This window comes from Crocuta crocuta, unplaced genomic scaffold, assembly GCF_008692635.1.
Source record: "Crocuta crocuta isolate KB4526 unplaced genomic scaffold, BGI_CrCroc_1.0 scaffold562, whole genome shotgun sequence".
Lineage (NCBI taxonomy): Eukaryota > Metazoa > Chordata > Mammalia > Carnivora > Hyaenidae > Crocuta > Crocuta crocuta.
In genome coordinates, this window is record NW_027531012.1 from 2183945 (window position 1) to 2206908 (window position 22964).

Below are 22964 nucleotides of genomic sequence, written 5' to 3' on the forward strand. Positions count from 1 at the left end.
TCAATTGTTCTTAAGAAATGTTCTAAGATTCAGTATTTATTTTTTTCTGTCATCAGAATATGACTTTGATTCAGATCAAGACTTTTAAAAAGATTACTTATTTTGAGAAAGAGAGAGAGAGAGAGACAGGCTGTGTACACTCATGTATGCGGATGAGTGAAGGAGAGGTAGAGAGACAGGGTAAGAGAGAATCTCAAACAGTCTCCGGAGAGGGAGAGAGGCTGTCAGCAATGAGCTCAATGTGGAACTTGAACTCACAAACTGTGAGATCATGACCTGAGTCAAAATCAAGAGTCAGACACTTGACCAACTGAGCCACTCTTGTACCCCCACATCAAGTTTACTCAACTTTGGTACTATTGACAATTTGGGCCAGATAATTTTTTACCTGGAGAAGTAGGAACTGTCCTGTGCTTTATAAATGTTTACAAGCATCCCTGGTCTCTACCCACTAGATGCCAGTACATGATATTTGAATGTGATTAATATTAAATTGGATACTCTGTTTTGTTCTATTAATTTGATATATATTTTCCAATTTGCTTATTTCATACTTTTAGACCACATAGATCAATCTTTTGCATGTAACATACAATTGTCTCTTTTACAAGTCATATATGATGTTAAAAAATGAATGAGTTAAAAAACCATTTAAAGTTATTATGAGGGATCTTTCCGGTATGACAGAGATGTTCTATATCTTGATAGAAATGTAGGTTGCATGGGCATATGGTTTTACAAAATTCTTGGACTTCATGTTAAATGTATGTGCATTTTTAATGTTGATTATTGAATTTGAAAAATTCATTCTAAGTGATATGGTTTTTGATTAGTCAAAAGTCCCCTAGTGTTTTGACACTTTAGGAGACACATAGTCCCCTTTGGCTGCTGAACACAAATGACATTTCCCCAATTTTTTGCCATTCTGTTCCTTTCCCTGTCTATGAAATGATGACTGATGTAGCTGAGAGAAAAACATGGTTTTGGCTTATATTTGAAATGTTACATCCATGCCTGCTTTTCTACAACACAGTTCTCTCAATGTAGTCATTTTCTTTAATACCTGTTTGCATAGACCTGTGTTAATAAGCCTCTTCTCATGAGTAAAAATCATCCTTTTTATTTAATAAAATTACTGAGCCAGAATATTCCTGGCAGAAAAGTTATTACAGTCATAGACACATCTGAAAGAAAAGTAAAATAAAGTGTGTTTGACACAAGAGAACAATGATTTTTTTTAATAAAAACATCAATAGCACATTATTAAGGTGGCAGAATTTAAATGAAGAAGAAAAAAGAGTCAGTACAATTAGCTACAATCATGAGATAATGTTGAAAGCATTTAATAAATTTTTTTAAAAAAGTATTACATTAGAGGTATCTGTAATCTCTTTTACTTTCTCTTGGTTTAAAAAAATATAATTTCCATACTCTAATTCTACTGGTTTGTAAGACTATTTAAAAGCCAAACGTAATTAATGAAACCTTTAAAAAATTTAAAAGAGAGCCAAACTCACCAGAATGTTATACTGTTAATAGCAGTCTGTCTAAAGTCTATTCTGATCAAACCTAAGAGATTTTATGCCATTAATCACAAAGCTTCTAATGGTATTTATTTCAGGTGTATGCTTAGATTGAAACATTCTAGCAAAACACAATTTTTTGTTCACAATATATTGATATTTATAGGATGTCAAGAAATAAATTTTAATGAAGCTAAAACATTGTATAACAGAATGGAATAGGTTATATATGAAGACTTTTGATATTTTGGCATGTAAGTCATTGAATGATCTATAATAATGTAGAGTATTTCTGTCTATAGTTATTTATGATTTTTGTCTCTTATAAACTTTACTCAGAGACTCTGCTTGTATCTTGTAATCTTTATTGGAAACAGTTGTTTTCCAAATTATTAACAAGAGATGACATTGGCAATAGGCAAGGAAAGAATGTGGATCAATACACTTGATATTTCTATTGCAGAGCCCATAGAGCTTCTTGAAATTACGGATTGCGATTGAAGGTTGTGAACACCTAGCAGTGTTTGGAGATCAACTCTTTAAAAAGTTAACCTTATGTTTTTAGTAGCTGTGTAAATACTAAGAGGCTTACTTAAAACTAGAATCTGTTTTATGAATCAGTTTTGATGATATTTGCACTTATGTAAGAAAAAAAAATGTTCTCTGTAAGATATATAGAGTATTAGAATTCAAGTCACTGTCTTCTCTTCATATTTAAAAAATGTTATTAACCTTTAAAAAAAAACTCATTTGTACTGTTTCAGTTACTAAATTATTGAAGTGTGCTGAGCTATAAATAGATGGTGTTTTCTGCTGAAAAGTGCTATAGGGAGGGTAAATAATCATAAAGACTAAGCTGTACACAAAGAACTCATATAGTTTATATTGCTCAAGGTGGAGAATCCGGAACTGCCTTCCATTATAATGCACTGATGCATTAACCTAAATGGTGAAAGTCCACAAATAGATATCCTAGAGACTTGGGTGCTCATAACTGGGTTTTGGTTGGGCAAAATGTACTAGTAATAAAATCAGATATATTGCTGATGTCTAAGACATGGTTAGGGAGCATAAAATATTCTGGCTCAACAATTTCATGAAATAAAAAGATTAGGTTTTTAGTCACTAGAAGAGGTTAGTAACAGTCCTATGCCAACAGATCTTAGAAAAAAACAAGTACTATGCCATTTAGATGGAGTTGTGATTGAGATAGAAAAATGTCTGAGTGTATGGTTACTGCTTAGCCTTAAAATTTCTCCTCCCTTTTCAAGAATCAACTTAAGCAGGGAAAGTTCTCGAAACATGTAAGTCAAATGCAAATGGTAGTGGTGAGGAGATAGAGAGTTTGAAAAAATAATAAAGACAAAAGAGACACTTTTACTTTATACCTTCTATCTTTTCCAATACACATTTACAGTAAGTGGTTTTCAACCTTTTCAAGCTATCTATGTCTTTGATTGCAGTATGGTTTTTGTTCGTTTGTTTCTTAGGAAAGAAAACATGATGTAAACAACTTTGCATTCTCGGTTCGTGGTACGAAGTTGTATTCCATAAATGATAAATGGTGATTTATTTTATGCGTTTGTGTTTCCATAAAGAAAACAAAACCCCACACACTTCTCTTTTCCTACAAGAACAGAGACGTTGGCCACATTTGGTGTGACTGTGTGTTGGATGTCAACTTTCCTTTACCTGCCCCAAACAGTCTGATCAAAGTCATCTTTAGCACCTTCCTTTCCCTCCTCAAGCTTTTCCTGCCACCCCCTGCCCCGGCTTCATCCACATAAACTCATGGGCAAATTGTCATTTGGTTTGAAGTACTATTTCTATCATTCCGAACTGCCTCTCATCCCATTCCTATTCCGCTTTTCCTCAGCTGCTCGTATAACTCCGCACCTCACCATTTTTCAGCACCACCCTCCACCTCTCACCTGGAACCCTGTAATAGCCTCCTGGCCAGTCTTTCTGCCTTTAGAGTCTCTTATATTCCAATCCATCACCTATGGAGCAAGGGGCATCATAATTTAAAAAAATAGATTTAGTAGTATAACTGCCACGCTTAAAACAAAATAAAAGCAAAATATTTATGATCCCCTGTGGCTTACAAGACAAAACCTAATCTGTGATAAGATGGAGATTTTAAAAATCTGGTTAATATTTATGCTTAAAATTCTTAATTTCCACACATTACTCATAGGTGCCAAAATATGTTAGTTGGTTTTCATTTTTAGAATAAAATAGTAGGCATCTATTTTTAAAAAATACTAACTTACTTAGAATTCATCTTGAGTGTGGAGTTGTACAGGATAAACAAATACTACTTCTCTCCATTATAGTGATTTTTGCTATGTTCATATAATCTAAAATATGAGCTGAAGGATTAATGATATGTCAGGTCTCCTTTAAATCTATTCTCAACAGCAACACAAACTGCAAAAAGAATCCACAGTATTTAAGTGGAAATACATCAATCACAGAAATGAGCAGGCTGCAGGTCCAGGTCAATACCTTCCAGCCCATTAAACAGAGGGAAGGAAAGCAAGTTTGCTTACGTTCAATATGCCAAGGAGCAGGGATGAATAGCAATAATGCATGTCTCTGACTACAGCTTGCCAATATTAACTTGAAAAATTATCAATCATTAATCCATCACAGTCCTAATTATTACTGAACTTCTGCATTAACAAGAAAGGAAATTTAATAAAATAGGTTAAAGAGCTTGATTTAAAAAACCATTTTATTAGATTATATCTAAAGATCCATCCTGATACTAACGGACCTAGACACTCAAAAGGAATCCTGTGGCAGGTTATGGATGAAGTGATGTCATAGAAGAAATTAAACATTCTAAGATCTACTCATTCTTAAAAACCGAAGCCTTGTTATTCTAATATTTATTCATATTTAAGGTGATATAGGGAGTTCCAGAGCGTTTTTATCCTATTAAATATGAACAGGAAGAATGCATGCTCATTCTGCCTTCCTTAATCAAGTAAGACCCAATGACAATTAGGGGAACAAAAGTCTCATAATAGACTAAGATAGCATTTGGCATTATCACAATCAGCAGTTTAGTTGAAGCACCAGGATGATATAATGAACTCTGAGAGTGAAACTTGAGTAGTTCAAACAGGAACCCAGACTGTTCAGTTGCAAATGCCTATAATATTAAACCTGGTCCATCTGTCATTTTTTCCTTTCCTCTTCTCTGTGTAGATACAGGGATGATGCTGTGCTTTACTCCTTGAAATATGCCTGTGGAATATGTGCAGAGTCAAAGATTCGTGATGCCTCATAATTTAATTTCATAATATGCTTCATAAATCTTTAACAATCTTTATCTTATTTTAGGCTTAAATAACTATGAAATCCTTGCAGTGCATTTTTACTTTTAACACGTTTGATTAATATCTAAAGAATAGAACCAGCTAAGGAAGATTTTATTTTTTAATTACATGTCTTTAGTGTTGGTGACTCTTCTAAATTTCCTTTTACAAAATCTGTCTCAAACATACACAATTACATTGGTGTTGTTTTCATAATGATAGCATTTTGATAAAAGGAAAGAAGACTCCATTTGGTTTTCCTGATGAGAGAATGAATACGGCAGGAAAAAATGATGTTCCTAAAGTCAATAACAGTCAACATCAGTAAAGCAAATAATGCTTGGGAGCAATATTTAAAGTTGAAAGCCGAGTAAAGTAATGGACATGAGCTTCTAGTGCCTAGTTGTGCCTTCCCAGTCAATAGCACGTATGGTAGAATATTATATTTGATAATTCAACTAAAGTATAGTCATCCATTAACCTCTGGAGAATTAGGGCTCCATGGCTAGCCCAAGACGTTCCTCACAAAATGTCTCCATTACTTTCAGTGGGCAGACATGAGAACACAGTGAATATGAATATATCCGGAAGTATTTTCTGGTGATTTCTGCAGAAAGACATATTTTGAATATTCAGAAACTCTTAAGATTAAGAGCTAATTAAACATAAGTTCAATTATATAAAAATTGCATTTGACTGCTTATGAAAAACATTTTATGATATTTGGTCACTAAAAACTTGGAAATAATTCCATTTTGCTTCCCTTTTTGGTCAAAACGATTAATGTAAGACTACACTGTAATCCCAAAAAGGCTAAAATTTTGGGGGAAATGTATTTTTAAAGGTACTTTATTACTTTATTCTATTTGTTTAAATTTTATTGAAAAATCAATGTGATCACATTCTAACCCTTAAATTGAATTATGTAAATCATTCATTCCCTTTTTCTTTTTAGTGTTTAACTTCAGTGTACTGTGTTGTTAAAGCATTTTTTTTAATTTACATGAGGAATGTGAACTTAACCATGTATTTTACTAGCCCTAAATTGCTTTACTTTTCGTAAAAAGTACTTTTTTTACTTTTTTTACTTTTAATTGTTTTGACCCTGAGTAAAATGGCAAACTCAGGGTTAAGTCAAATCACTCGGACTATGTCAAGTCCCATTATAAAAATACGTTAGAAAGAGGAAATTTAAAGATGAAGGGATCAAGAAGATGTGGTTTATCTATACGATAGGATACTACATGGCAATGAGAAAGAATGAAATCTGGCCATGTGTAGCAACATGGATGGACCTTGAGGGTGTTATGCTGAGTGAAGTAAGTCAGGCAGAAAAGGACAAATATCATATGTTTGCACATATATAAGGATTAGGAGGAACTTAACAGAGGACCACGAGGGAGAAGAAGGGGGGAAATGGTGGGAGAAAGGGAGAGAGGTAAACCATGAGAGACTCTTGAATGCTGAGAACAAACTGAGGACTGATGGGTGTGGGGGGAGGGGGGTCCTGGGCATGGAGGAGGGCACTTGTGGGGATGAGCACTGGGTGTTATATGGAAACCAACTTGACAATAAATTATTTGTAAAAAAAAAGAAAGAAAGAAAGAAAGAAAAAAGATGAGTGAAGAAATTCTCAAAAGTATGAAAGTATGAGAAAAGAATGGGTAGCAATAAAAATACACTTCCTAACCATGAAGAGATTCATTTACACTTTGGTTGCTAAAATATTTTGCCAGATCATTTAGATTCTGTGTCTGAAACAACGCTCTTTCCTGAATATATCAATGTGCTGGTCATGCCTCTGTACTTGGCTTACTGTGTGTACTCTTCTTTTTACAAACAGTGTCATTGGTTCTGCATTTTAATTTAAATTTTGTTTTTTAAATTTATGTACCAGGTCGTTTTAAAAGTCAAATAATTCCACCAGCTTAGGAGAATGAGAGCAAATCCTCCCTGCCTGTAGTCTGTGCATACCACTGGCTCTCACTCCTTTTAGCTCTTTAAGTTTTTTATTCTTTTTCTCGGGTAGTTGTCTCCGTATTTCCAAGTAACAAGCTCATAATCATTTCAGAGGTAATGGATTTTTACTATGGAAAAATGTAGTTCTATGAAGATTTGCCACTTGCAGACTTCCGCTTACTTGTCAAGGCTTCCGCACAACCTTCCCACCTTCAGAAAATTTGGGATATAGTTTCTCTGGTTCTTCCTCTACAATAGCGACCCATCACGCCTCTGTCCTGCCGAGGAAGGGGCCCTGAGCTGCTAACTGCTGAGCACACAGACTTGCATCTGGTCTTGCTTCTAGCCCCATCTGTACCCCCACTTCAACGCACTAATGACTAAGCCTGTCTGAGGTTTTCTGGGGATGTTCAGCTTGACTCCTTGGCTTCAGTCCCTCCAGACCTGTTACCACTTTCTCCAGTCTGCTTGATCAGGCATCCCCTGTACATGTGCTTTCCAGGTGCCAGAATTCTATCATCGTCGGCTCTTATCTTGTTCTCTTGGTTCTTGCGGAATATGACGTGGTCCTTTATCCTTTCCTTCATGTGGCTGAGGTTTTTGAAGAGAGCACAGGTACACACGTTTTCGTCCTATCATGTTTGAGTCACTGATTTTTCTTCTGTCTGTTAAGAGCTCATAATTCAAATGTGCTCATATTATAAAAGATAATTTTATATAAAATAGCTCAAATCCTTATGGTTGCTTCTGCATATAATTACTTTTAATCAAGTATCTTTATTTCGACAATTTATATATCTCTATTACAATTACTTCACTCCCTTCTCATTCAGACGATAGCTATTTTTACCTGTGTTTGTAATAACAATTCCACAGACAGCACAAATGATCATTTCGTGTTTCCAAATGTCTTCACAAATCTCAACTGATTAGTCCTTCCTCTCGCCCTGTGGAATACTAGGTGAGAGGCAACCTTCTTTCTACATTTACTAGCAGGGTGCTTGAATCACTGGGGGACTGTGACATTCCCGAGGTCACCCCCAAAATCGGTTATGGTAATAAAATCAAGTATTTCTGACCTCTCTTGTTTTAATATAATCATGAGACATCACTCAATTCTTTACAGGGAAATTCACCTAAGTCCAATGAAATACCTTCCAACACAATCCATCTTCACTATTTCCCAGAAAGATTTCAAGAAAATGAAGAAAACTTATGCATTACAAGCATATCTTATAGATAACACAAAAATTTCCCTTGGATACAGGCCTACCTATCTGATATATTTTTTCCTTATCGATATTTCTCAAAGGTTCAAAATAATGTAATACTCTCTTGGGCAAACCAGGCACTTGGTTACCGAAGAAGTGAAAAGCTATATGCATGCTGTCTTTCCACTCAACCGTATAATGCAGCCTTTACCATCTCCATTAAAAGACTGACTTTGTACCCTACCATGCATTTTATAATATTTCTATCTAAATGCAGATTTCTACATTCCATGTGTACCATGTAGTCAGGTTTCCCATAAAAATACCAGCAGGAGAGTACATTGAAATTCATTTTGCATATTAAAGAAATCTCTCTCTGAGATTCCTTCTTTTATTTGTTTTATCAACTCAAGCAATAAGCAAGAAAATTAGAGTTTCAGCAATGATGGAAAAGCTATTTATGATTTTATCAGCCTTGCTGCTTTTTTCCCCCCTGCTTAGACAAGTTGCAGACTCTTAAGAGTAAGTCAGTTAAAATGTTTCACTGGAAAATGAAATAAGTCTATCTGTATCATTTCATCCAAGTACTGTAGTACTCTATTACCTGGCCACAGCTTCACTGTGAGTAACATGCCCCCGAATGCTTTTCTTCCCACTATGTACAGCACACGTGAAATATGTCCCACAGGGATATGTTCCACTTGAAAGCATTATTACAAATGCCCTAATATTTTCTAACATATATCTTACTGGCATGGTGGGCTCAGGAATGTAGTCAGAGCCTAACAGAGAGAAATGTCTCCACACTTCTGGCAAACGTTTTTTAACAAAGAAAGCAACTTTGGGAATGACTGTCACTGGAATTACGGCAAATTTCCAGATAGCTTATATGTAGTTTACTGAAGCTTTCCTTATGTTCACAAGCAACTAAGTGGGCATTTTCCCATATTTATTTCCTACTTTTATTTTCTAAAATCCACATTACCTTTAAAAAATATTATGTGAAGTGAAAGGAAACCAACATAGGCTATATATACATCACAATCATTCATATACAAATGAGAGTTTATTTCTGAGGAAAATCTTCTTAACAAACTAATAGCAGTTACTTAGAATGTTTAAACAGTTTGAACAAAGTTGGCCTCCTCCAGGTTAGTAAATATCTAAATTCAAATCTGCTGCAATGGCCTACAACAATTTATTATTTGATATGTATTCTTATTTGCCCTTGCTTAGATAACTTATACCTCTAGAATAAAAACAAATTGCTTTTTAGTCTATTTTTATGTTTTCCACACATATTTAACAACTTTTAAGACCAAACCAGTTTTAAATGGACTTAATTCCTATAGGCATACCTTCTTTTCTATTTAAAAATAACAGTTTTTAGGGCACCTGGGTGGCTCAGTAGGTTAAACATCCCACTCAGGTGGGATGATTTGATATTGGCTCAGGTCATAATCCCAGTGTTGTGGGATCGAGCCCTGTGTCGGGCTCCGTGCTGTGTATGGAGCCTGCTTGGGATTCCCTCTCTCGCTCTCTCTCCCACTGCCCCTCTCCCCTGCTCACACTCTTTCTCTAAAATAATTTTTTAAAAGTCCCACAATTTTTAGGTTTTTCATTAATCACTGTCTCTGCAACAGTGAGAACCCTATTAGGAGAGAAGCAGAAGACTGCAGTTTCTTCTAAGTTTCAATGGGCCAAATTCATATCATGATAAAGCATATAGATATCCATTATATCTTCACACATTTAGAAAATAATGCTCTTAATTCATTTTGAATAGACCACATAGGATACACCCACTTTTATTGATTAATTTTTTAGAAATTGAGGTACAGCTGAGAATACTTCAGATATTTCAGATTTTTTAATAGCATTATGGTAGTGATTCAAATTCAGTCAAGATGGATATAATTGGAGGAGTGGAGGCTTAATTGAGACTGCTATGTGGTTCCATTTTGGTCTAGGTACAGAGGCATACTGAGTTGTCAACAATCTGAAAAATGGCATGAGGCAGTATTTGACACCACGGATAATCTCTTCTTAGAGGTAGAATGCGTCTTCCAATGACGATGCCTGTCAGCTGTTGTTGGATATCATTTGTGTTTTTCGGCGCATCACCTATAAAAACTGCTTACCTAACTTTGCTCAGATCTGTATCTCCACCTCAACAGAAATTCAAAAACTAAAGCTCATTTGGTCTGCCTCTTGTATCATTGCATCCTAATACTTTGTTCTGTTCAGCTGGGAGAAACAAAGTCAGAAATGCTCTGTGTGGCCTTCTGTGGGAAAACAGGAACAGGCACGCTCATGAAGGGAAAAATCATGAAGGTCATAGACTTTTGAAAGGATTTAGCATGGGAATCAGTAGAAAGGTGATGATTTTCACAGCTTTTAGAGGAAAAAGTTGGGAATACTAACTCGAAAAAGAGCTGACTGCAAGGCCAAAAATACAACTATTTTTGGCAGCTTTAAAATGAAATGAAACCCCTCACTTCCAGGAGAAGGTTGCACATTGTCCCTGGTGAGACAAAGAATTAAATACTTGTCACAGGTGATCTATGGCTGACATTCTGAACGATATGGCAGAGTAAGGTTGCAGACCTCTTTGGTAGTTGTTTTCTCCCAGCTGAACAATGAAAAGGCAAGGACAAACTTCAGTTCAAGGGTTCTTTTCCCGTTCAAACTATCCTTTCTAATTTATCCACAGGAATATATTTGAAAGGAAAAACAAGTTTAACCTCGTTACTCAAAATGGTATACTGGTGTCCATAGTTTACAGTCAAAATATTCTTTTGCTTGAAATTCTAATGCTTGTGTTACTATTATCCCAAATGTTAAGTTTAGTGTACCTACTGTTAGTCTAACTACTAGTCTTCTACTATTTATCCCCTGAGAGCAAACATTTGTCAGTAGAGTGTAATATAAAGTTAATACAATTTTACTGAATACTCCTACTTGATCTCCTAGCTGCTTTAGATGGATATAAATCCGATTGGGGGCATGCTTTGACACCTGCATTGAATAGCAACTATCTGAGTTTATATGAGTGAGGAAAGGATAGCCTGCTCAAGTGTTGCCCTCCCATTTTTACCCTTTTATTCCATATTTTTTGATCCTTCATTGAAGAATGAAGATGTTCAGAGACTCAAATCCATGAACTAGGCTTTGCTTTACTGAAGAGCTAGAAATGTTTGAGTACTATACTGATAATTATTTTACTATTCTCTTGGTATACAGAACCACTTATGCCAATGGAAGATTCTTAGGTCATATTTTTCAAAGGCATTTCTTCAGAGTTTTTATAGATCAATGTGTGGCTTTAACTTGCTACGGTTCATGAACATAGGGGAAAAAATGGTTCACATATCTCTTAGGCCATTCCTCTAAAACATCCATGGGGTAGCCAGGCTAAAGCAATTTAATTTTTTTATCATAGAATTAACCATGTTGTGATTTGAGTCTAGAAATACTGGGTGGAAACTTCAGATACCTATGGATGTAGTCAACTGCAACTTGGACTCTCACTTTGTGTATGGCAAGAAATTGTATGACAAATGGCATTAAAATATTCTAAGGATATATATCTATATGCATGGATAAGTGTGTTTTATGTGAGTGGTCTATACATATGCATTATTTGCAAATATACACATACTTATAGTGTTGCAAATGAATTTCAATCCCCTCAGCATTTCACTGTGAATGCTGTTTTCAAATCTTTAAAGTTCTTTGAACCCTCTATGATTTCTAAGACCCTATCCAGTTCATGATCCAGAGGAAGCAATGATAAGTGAAATGGAAATGTATGAGATCATAGTTCCTACACATAAGCATATGCATTTTATTTTTAGTTCATTTAAGAAATTAGAATTAATACCTTTATCTTATGAAAGAAAACGTGACTGTGTATGTACAAAGAATTCACATAGTAACCAAGTATCTGTTGAGATTATTTTCCAATAATATTCCCAATAACTTGTCTCATTCCAAATAGGCATGTTAACCAACTCACTGCCTCTGACTCCTCAGTTTCAGTTCATCTTGAGTCACTTCAAGTTAGTGTGTTTTTTTCCAAGTCTTTGAGCAAATGTTAATTCTCAGTGAGGCCTACTCCAAACACTCTATCTAAAATTTTAATCCAGTTGTATTCCTATCATTTTTGATCCCTTTTATCTTACTCTAATGCTTTTTCTGTAGCACTGTCATATTTTAGAATAGCATATGATTTATATGTATATGTTTACTGTTTGCATCTGTTTCCCACATTAAAATGAAAACTGGACAAGACAGGTTTTGTTTCTTGAGTTTTATCATCTAGCCGGAACTGGCACAAAATAGGTGCTCAAGAAATATTTGATGAACCAATTTCTTCTTGTATCTCTGAAATGCTTTTTGCTAATCTATCCTTCTAGACAAGTGTGGCTATGGTGTAGCAACAAGAAACCCCCACATCTCAGTGAGTGAAACAGCAAAGATCTATTTTTCACTCATGCTACCTGTTGGTCACGGATCAAAGGGAACTTTGATTTATATTTTCATCTGTCATGTACCCAGGCAGAGGGAGACTCCATCTCAGTGTTTCCACCATTGTCAAGGCATGAAAATTGAACATGAAATGATGTGCTAACTCTAAAGGTTCCAGTTGGATTTGACATCTGGTTTTTCTATTCATATGTCATTGGCCAAGGCAAAATGCATGATCACATTAACTTCACACAGCCAAGGAAATCCCATCCTCCCATGTACTCGTATTGAAACTGGAAAATGAAATGGAAGGATGTTAAGTCTAGTCCTGCTACAATTGAATTATTTTCATAATAAATTTCATGATTTTATTAATGACATGAATAACTCTTCAACCTCATTGGAGAAACATCCTTACTGCAAGTGTCCTAAAGGGAAGATGGAATGGCAAGCACTCAATAGAAAGGAAGCAGATGCAACTTCAAGAGTTGATCTTGCCTGATTCCTTCTCTGTGGCTCAGAGTGCTATGGCTTTTTCCTTCCATAAAGAACTGTTCTCTAAGGTAAGCCAATAGCAATAGGCTGATTTCAGTATCTTTTCCTCCTTCTTTTCCCTCTACTTCTGTCCTTCTTCCCTTCTTTTTTTAACCTCTTCCATTTTTTCATGTTACTCTTCATTTTTTTCTCTTTTTTTTTTGGAAGTGCAAAAAGCATAATTTTTTAAATGTTCCATATATTTAAAAAATACAAAAGAACATCAGAGTTCAGAAAAGAAAAACAAATTACCTGAAATCTCAGCTTAGTTTTAACCACTATGTATGTAGTTGTATCATTTCTCTCTGTCTCTCTATGTCTTTGTCTCTGTCTCTTGCTCACATACACATAGCAGATACGCACTCATTCACTCACACACATGGAAACACACCATACACATTTATTTACTCATATGTCCTCACACTTTATAAATTGATTTTTGAGGACATTTTTTTCCTCATAAATGGATGGTGGATATCTTACTTTACCAATAAATTTAGATAAAACAGCAATGTTTTAAGGTACACATAATGATAATCTGAAAGAATTCTTATTTAACCCACAGTCTTCTTTTTTGTTGTGGTGTAATATATGTAATGAGAGTTGACATTCTAACTATTTTAAAATATACTATTCGGTGGCATTAATTATATTCATAATGTTGTGCAACCATCATCACTATTTCTAGAACTTTTTCATCACTCCAGAGAGAATCCCTGTATCCCTTAAACAATAACCTCATTCTCCCTTAACCCCAGCCTCTGATAATCTCTAATCATTCTGACACTATGAATTTGCCTATTCTGGATAATGCATCTTAGTGAAATCATACATTACTTGTTCTTTTGTATATGTCTTATTTCATTTAGCATAATGTTTTCAAGGTTCATCCATGTTGTAGCATATATCAAAGCTTTATTTCTTTTTATGGCTGAATAACATTCCATTGTGTGTATATGCACACCACATATTGTTTATCCAGTCATCTGTTGATGGTCCTTGGGAATGTTTCCAACTTTTGGCTAGTGTGGATAATGCTGCTATGAACATTGGCATACAAGTATTTGTTTGAGTCCTTGTTTCCAATTCTTTTGGTTATATACCTAAGAGTGAATTGTTGGGTCACATTGTAAGTCTATGTCTACCTTTTAGAGAAATAAACTGTTTTCACAATGGTTGTAGCATTTCGTGTTTCCACTAGCAATGCATAAGGAGTCCAATTTATCCATAGCATCTTTAATACTTGTCATTTCCTTTTTTAAAAAATAATAGCTTTCTGAGAGGGTATGAAATAGTAGTTTATTATGGTTTTGATTTGCATTTCCTTAATAAAGACGTTGAATGTCTTTTCATATACATATTGGCCATTTGTATTTCTTTGAAGAAATGTTTATTCAAGTTATTTGCTCATTTAAAATTTTTTAATGTTTTCATTTCTTTTGAGAGAGAGAAAGAGAGAGAGAGAGCTAGCTAACAGGGAAGGGACAGACAGAGGGAGAGAGAGAATCTGAAGCAGGCTTCACACTGTCAGCTCAGAGCCCGATGAGGGGCATGAACTCATGAACCAGTGAGAACATATCCTGAGCTGAAATCGAGTTAGATGCTTAACCAACTCAGCCAAGCACCCCAAGATTTTTGCTCATTTTTGAATTGGGCGGTTTGTCCTTTTGTCATTGCATTCTAAGAGCTCCTTCTATATTCCAGATATTAAACCGTTATCAGATATATTATTTACAAACACTTTCTCCCCATCTTTGGATTGCCTTTTTGGTCTCTTGATGGCGTCCTTTGATGCGCAATTTTTCCCCACTACCTACTGAAGGATGTTTAGAGTGTCCATTTTTTTCAGTATTATAAAAATCTTTCAATAAGCATTATGTCCTTGCATCGATGCCTATGCTTCTCTGAATTATGTCTTATGGAAGTAAAGTTGATGGATAAGGCCTACACACTTTTAAAACTTTTGATAAATATGAACCCATTACCTCTATTCAGTAGAGTACCCCGCATTGTCTTTTCCATCCTTTTGTATACTGAAATAACTTCAATGACTTTACATTCTTGGAGGGCAAATTGCAATGCGTGTGTAGGGATGTGTTTTGGAAACAAATTTTTAATATAAACTGAGATTAAAATGTCAGAGTTAGTCTTGTTAGCAAAGGAAATCCAGGAAAATACTTGAGTCATATATTTTAAATGAATTTGATAAATTAATAATCATTTATAAAATTAATCATTTTGTATATCATCTACTATTAAAATATGAATTTTTGCATCTTTACTTATACAAATGAACGTGCAGCTAATAAGTAATTCCTAGGTATAAGAAAAATGCATTAGCATATGAAAGATATTTATTAAATCTACTCATATGCTAATAAATAGTCCCATGTTACAGTTTTTGTCTTTTACATATTTAAATTTTCTATGGAAATTACTAAAGTAAATAAGTAACACCAAAGGTATAATTATTGTAAAAAAATAAATGTCCTTTAAAACCTAATAATTGCCTGTAGAAAATATTTATAAAAACAGAAGTAACTGAAAATTTCAGAGATAATCTGTCAATGTTTCTTGCATATAAAACATGTGGTTTATTTAATTTATGCAAACACAACAGTTCATATTTATAAACACTGGAAATAAGTAGATGTAATAATTAGATCACATGTTATATTAATCTGAGATTAAGAAATACTATAGTCATGGGGCGCCTGGGTGGCACAGTCGTTAAGCATCCAACTCTTGATCTTGGCTCAGGTCATGATCTCACAACTGGTGAGTTCTCCCTACATTGGGCTCAGTGCGGACAGTGCAGAGCCTTCTCTCTCCACCCCTTCACTGTTCATACACTCTCTCTCTCAAAGTAAATAAATAGACTTAAAATTTTTTAAGTTACTTTAAGAAACACTGTAGTCAGTGTGACATGGAGAAAATATCAAAAGCTTGGGAAAGTTACATAAATGCTTAGGTCTCATTACATTCACACACAAATAAAAATGATATCAGCTTCACTGGGTAATTGTAGGAATTAAGGGAAATAATAATATGTATTTACCACAGAACCTAGCAAATAATACATGATCAGTATATGTTAGTTTGCCTTCATATTAATATATATGATCCATAATACATAGAAATGAAAGCTCAAGGCTTAACCATTTCTGCTCTTCCACAGAAATGTGTGGATGAAATTGTACTCTAATGTGATATCTTTACTCTTTAATTTTTTGTGGTTATTCTGTTTTGCTAAAATGCTTAGCGGTAGCCTGTGGTGTTATTTAAACAATGAAAGATTTGTCTCTGAAATTAGAAGCATCTTTATCCCTAATTCCAAAAACTGCTTTAATATCAGTGGGGTACAGAATAGCTATGATACATAGGGAGGCAATAATAGCAATTACTGTCTAGTAACTAACAAACAGGTTCTCTCAGAAAGGGAATTCCATATGTCCCTCCTGTTGAGATGCTTTAATTCAGCGCTACAGACTTCCTATACTAATTAACATGTTAGGGTGTTTGCATAGATTATGGAATAAACAATATTTCTTTTTAGAAAGCATAATCGCAAAAAAAAAAAGAAATTTGATTCTATTTAGAGCCAAAGATCTTTGTGATAAGTAAACCTGCCCTCTTAAATGTTACATACAACCATTATTCCTTTACCGTAGGTTCCAGATTTCAGGATTTCTGGGCATGTGAACACAGACATGATAGGCATTTAATAAATATCTTTCAGAAAGACATGATTAGATAAACATGGTAAAAATAGTAAGAAGGGAGGTGATTGCGGCCTTCATCATTCTATGAGCTTTCTGAGGTGGTCCATGAATCAGTAATCTTTTCACAAGATAAATGCCAAGTGTGCAAAAGTTTTTCAAGAAGCCCTGATATTAAGTAAAAATACAAAAAGCAAGAGGCATTGCTGTATGAAGATGCAACCACCTCATGCAGAATGCTTTCTTCTGACATTGGTAATTATTGGCTTGTCCCACAGTTCTCTGTACTAACCTTGACCCACTGACTTGCTGAGTCTGATCATCCTCCATTGTCCGCCTATCCCTCCAAGGATTCATGATGAAATGTAATAACAAATGGAAATATTGGTTACTTGGTTTATCTTATCTCATATTTGCAAATAGAATATTTGGGAAATAAATACATTTAAGATTACAAGGTTTTAAGTGGGAAATTTAATCATTTGTCATGACTATCCCAGTGTTAACTCTATTGATTATTACACTTTCATTTTCTCTTCTGAGTCTATTTACTTTTCCCTTCAATTTCCTCTGAAAGTCATCCTCACTAGGGATAAGAAGTAGAGATCTTGCGGGGTAAAGAATGGCTGTTTGCTGAGCTATTTCATTTGTCCCCATTTCCTCCAGATCCTTAAGAAAGAGGAAAAAGTCTAAAAGTAGCATCTAAAATCCTAAGGGGAAGAAAGTGCCTGCTCAGAGATGCTTAATGCTCTCCAAGCTTATTTTTAAAAAGCACCATTTGGGCTTCCAACCAGCTCAGCTCTGGGGTTTGCTTCTGGCTGTTTTCATGTTAAAAAGCTCCTTTGACAAAACCCTTAGGCCCAGTGGTGATAACTGCTACAGAAAAATACTAGTGATGGAAAGATATATTTTCAATAACCCTTGACTTTTATTAGTTCAGCCACTGCTAGAATAAAGGGTAAGTGTGCCCTTGATATTTTAAGTGTTCCATGTCCCCCTCCATATGCTTCCCAGGTCAGCATTCTTTACTGATGAAAATTCTGGTCTGGATCTTGGTTTGCTGTCATGGGGAGAAGTGTCTGCAATATTATCTACCTTTGAGGTTTGGTTGTTATCCCCCAAAGCTTAAGATCAATAATGGTAGCATGAGCTTTGTAGAGGTTTCCTTATTTTCATTATGGCTGAAAACAAGGCATCAGATTAATAAATCTCTAGGAGTGCTCTTGGTGGGTGGAGGTTTCCTGAAACACGGGGAGAAGAGCACAATCTTTTGTGCTAAAAATTTAAACATTATTGAGAAGATTTTTAAAATGCCACATAAAACTCCTCAGAACTCTGTAGCTTAAGGTCAATGAAATGGATAAATATTTTAGTATTCCATTTTCCATAAAATCCTTATTAGCCCACAATTTTTTCAGTATCTCTCTCTATCTTAACCAGTGCTAGCATGAAATGCATTACATGACAGGACTTACTTAACACGAAGATGTATGAAGCTAATGTTATTATTTTTAGCATAACTTCAAACTTGTTCAAAGGTTTTAATCCATTCTAATTGTTCATGTATTCTAGGATAGCCAGTCCATACCAATCCATACAGTACACTGAGCAAATTTTAACTCACACGTTTGGCAATCAATTAAAAGTTGACCTTCAAATGTGTAGATGAGCTAGATTTATTGCCCTCTGATTTTCAAAGCAGCCTTTTTGGGCTTTCAATCAAATGACCAGTTGATATAATGGAAAGAACACTAATATGAAAGCTAGGACAAGTGGGTTCTGGCAATGACACTGGATGTTGAGTCAGTAAGTTCATGCTTCTGAACTTCCAGAAGCCCATCTTGTAAATGAAAGGTTTCTTTCCTCTCTCCATTTAGTGGCCTCTGGAGATGCTTTAAATTAGAAAATTCCGTTTTGATTGAGTGGTGCCATCCATTTTTTGCAAAATTGTTGAAGTCAGTTTGAGATGATATTAGCTGAAAATTTTATAAAAAGGAAGCATATTTAATTTATGTGGATTCCTGGATATATTCTGTCATTTGAGCATTGATATTACGTCATTAGTTAAATATAAAATATAAATTATAAAATAATTTTAAGTATTATCTGTTTTCCTTCTTAGGCTAGAAACACAGTGGGATACATTTAAAAATAAATCAATATTGCTTTTATTTTATATAGCATTTATACATTTTATAAAGGGCTTTCTTATATTTTATGTGGTATGATGTGCAAAATGAATCCCAGGAACTATATAGAATGAAGATTATGGTTACCATGTTACGTTTGAGACAAATGAAGTAAAATTATTTCTTCAAGTTCAATTTAAAAAATTTTATAAAGAGTAAACCGTATATGAAATTAATCCTCCCAGAATAAACAGGGCAATTTTCAAGAGAAACAAATATAACTCACAAACTGAAAATAGAAAATTACAAAATGGTAAGAATATTAATTTTCAGTATTAAGAAATACAGTCAAAATAGACTAAACTATTCTTTGTTCAAAATAAATTTTAAAATGATACTCAGTGACCTGTTGTAGGTGCTAATTTGGAGATATCTTTAGATATCTCCCTTCTAATCCAAATGTTGCCGTTTATTGCTAGTTAAGACTCATAGCACATTTTAGGGATTTCAGCTCAAGTGTTTAAATGTCAAGGTTAAGGCTTCTTTGTAATCTCTTTCCACTTAATCAGTGTGTGTATTCTTCACATCCGTTGGTGAAAGACTTGATCAAGTTTGAACAAATTGATGAAATAAGTGATTTGGGGAAGGGTTTGGGAGAAACGGTGGTGACAGACTTCTGGACTATAAAAGTAGTTATTTCAATAAGCAAGAGCATTAGGTTAAAATGAAAACTAAAACTACTTAGGTCTAATTTGAATCTATTGAAAAAAAAATCTTTGAAATTCCAGAATCTTTAATCATGTTTTGAAAAGACTGTCTTGTCTATTTACTCACATGTCAGTTATGCAATGTTTAAGCAAATCAACTGAGCCTGATGGTTGGGGGAATCACTGGTAGAAATCCACATTAAAGTTGGCTTTACATTTCTATAGTATTAAATATATATATTTTTCTTTTTTACTTGTTTTAGATCTGGAGTCTATGTAACAATAGGGCAACATGTGATGCTTGAAATTCATGTAATTAAAATGTAGTTTAATGTAATGTAATATATTTGGCAATGGCCATTGATTTAAAAAGTATAAAGAAGGATGGTAATTATTCAGTCTATACATTGAAAAACAAATGGTTCCTAATGTCTCCTGGTCAGTTTCCTTCCACTAAAAATGTTTCATACTGGTGTCTTTCACTATATATCACTTTAAGGTGGAATGTCAACTGAAAACAGAAAAGTTCCAGTGGACCCCATTTAGCCCATCTTTTATATACTTTTCCAGGTTGGTAATTCACAAACAGCTCTTGTACCATTATTCTCTATGCTACTAACAGAAAAGTTTTGGTGTGAGGACCAAAGATGTGTTACACTTTTTGAAAAGCATCTATTCAACATTGTTTAGGATAAAACAGTAAATACTCTGTCTACATCACTTAGAAGAAGGAAAATCTCATTTGTTTCTTTATTATAGTTTGTTTACTGGAACTACTAAAAAGGAAATATGCATAAACATATACTTCTTCAACCATAATAGAAAATAGTGCTAATTTAGAAACTCCTTCTTTTAAAAATTACTCTTTTGATATATCAGTTGTGTGATTGTTTGAACTTAGGAAATATATACATTATGGCAGTCCTGTTCATTTCAGTAGAATCTTCATAAATTTGCAAACACATTTTTGTGGTAAGAGGTCTTGTGCTATCCACTCATTGTATAGATAAAGGCTGAGAGGCTCTTTAGGATAGGTGAGTCTCCTAAGATACAAATACAATAACATCCAATTATTCTAACATTTGTCAGCAGATGTTATCCTATCCACAATCTTCATAGGAAATATATTTTAAAATGTATCACATTCACAAAAATACAATTTATAGGGAAACAATTAAAACTACAATGAAACATCAATTTAAATGTACCACCCAGATGAAATTTTTAAAATCCCACAAAATGAGGTATGAGTAATATGGAGAAACCAGCATAATTTTATCCTGGTTATTCTCCTAATACAGAATATGCCACTACAATAGTAGATAGATTTGTGATCCAGTGTATACAAAACAATTTGGTATTATCTGGTAATGTATGTATCTGGAAAATGTGTATAGCATGAAACCTAACATTTCTTCTCTGTGAGTACTTACAAACATTCAGACCAGTGAAAAACTGGAGATAACAGAATGTATAAGGATTGTGGTACATTCAAATGATGCAATACTACACAGCAGTAAAAATCAACAAACTACAGCTATGAACATCAATTAGGATGAATGTGGAGAAACACAGTATTGAAGAAAAAAAACAAATGATAGAAAAAGACATAGAGTACAATTACATTTTAAAAAAATTTTTATATCTTTATTTTGAGAGACAAAGACAGAGAGTGAGCAGGGGAGGGGCAGAAAGAGAGAGAGACACAGAATCTGAAGCAGACTCCAGGCCCTGAACTGTCAGCACAGAGCCAGACGTGGGGCTGGAACCCACAGACTACGTGTCATGATCTGAGCTGAAGTCAGACGCTTAACTGACTAAGCCACCCAGGCGCCCCATACAATTTCATTTTTATATGTTCTGGAACCTACATTTAAAACAATAAGCTTGGGGCACCTGGGTGGCTCAGTCTGTTAAGCATCTGTCTCTTGATTGTGGCTCAGGTCATGATCTTGTGGTTAGTGAGACTGAGCCCTGTGATGGGCTCTGCCCTGTCGGTGTGGAGCCTGCTTAGGATTTTCCCTCTCCTTCTCTCTCTGCCCCTCCATCTCTCTCTCTCTCTCACTCTATCTCTCTCAAAATAAAGAAATGAACTTAAAAAAATAGTTTAAAATATTTTAAAACTCGAGGGTTCAAGTACTGAACCAATAATAAAAAGGAGAACATAATCAACACAATATTATCAGTTTCCTTCAAAGGTGGTAGATTCAATTGAGGAAAGGGTTCATCAATAACACTGATAAAATGCCATTTTAATACTGGATGTGGATACATGTGAAATTTTATTGCTTTTCTTTCTGTACCTCACATATTCAAATGTAAATATTCACTATTATATGAAAAACAACCTCTCAAAATTCAACTAAAATAGGTCTGTTAATTCAGACTGATGCCTATATATGCATAATTTTTAGAACTTGAGAGTGAATGAATCCATAGTTCTGCATCTGATGACATTGTGGAGAAAGTCATCTATATATTGCATTATAAAAACAGAATAGTGGTGGTAAATATACTAGCCTAGATTCCATGACAATGTTGTAATATAGGGTCACTCATATGTGTTTTCCACACCGTCATCCTGATACTGTTCATTCTTCTTTAAGAGTGAGTTCATGCAATGGAGCATCTGGGTGGCTCAGTAGGTTAGTGTCAGCTTCAGCTCAGGTCACAGTCTCATGGTTCGTGAGTTCTAGTCCTGTGTTGGGCTCTGTGCTGACAGCTCAGAGCCTGGAGCTTGCTTCAGATTCTGTGTCTCCCTCTTTCTCTGCCTTTCCCCTGCTCGTTCTCTATGTCTCTTTTTCTCTCTCAAAAATAAATACACATAAAATTTTTTTTTAAAAAAGTGTGAGTTCAATCTGTAAAAAAGAGAAACATGTTTTGGTCAAATGTTAGGCTTTGTAAATACTAACTTTATTTCCAGCCTATGAGATAATCATATCAGCATGTTCAGAGACATGTGCTTTTCTGAAAGAAATTATGTACACGAAGCGCTTAAAATAATGTTATTTCCTTCACTATTCTACATCACCAATACCAAATTGAACAAAGCAAATAACACTTTGCAACTATTCAGGGTTATTTCTTCTAACTGTCTAAATGTGAACAGAACTTTATCATTTAATGACTTAGTGGCCAGTCACTGAGCTTTCCTTAATCGGTTAAAAAAAAAAAAGTAAAAAACAACAACAAAACAATCAAAATCACTACATGATAGATCCATTTGAGTTAGGTGTTGTTTTATACCCATATGTGAATTAATTAGTTGATTAAGCTAAATAGTAAATAGATAAATATTAACTAACTAACTAACTAACTTCCAGAAGCAGTATTAGACACTGGGCATTAACACTGAGCAAACAAAAACATAAATGCACATACATACA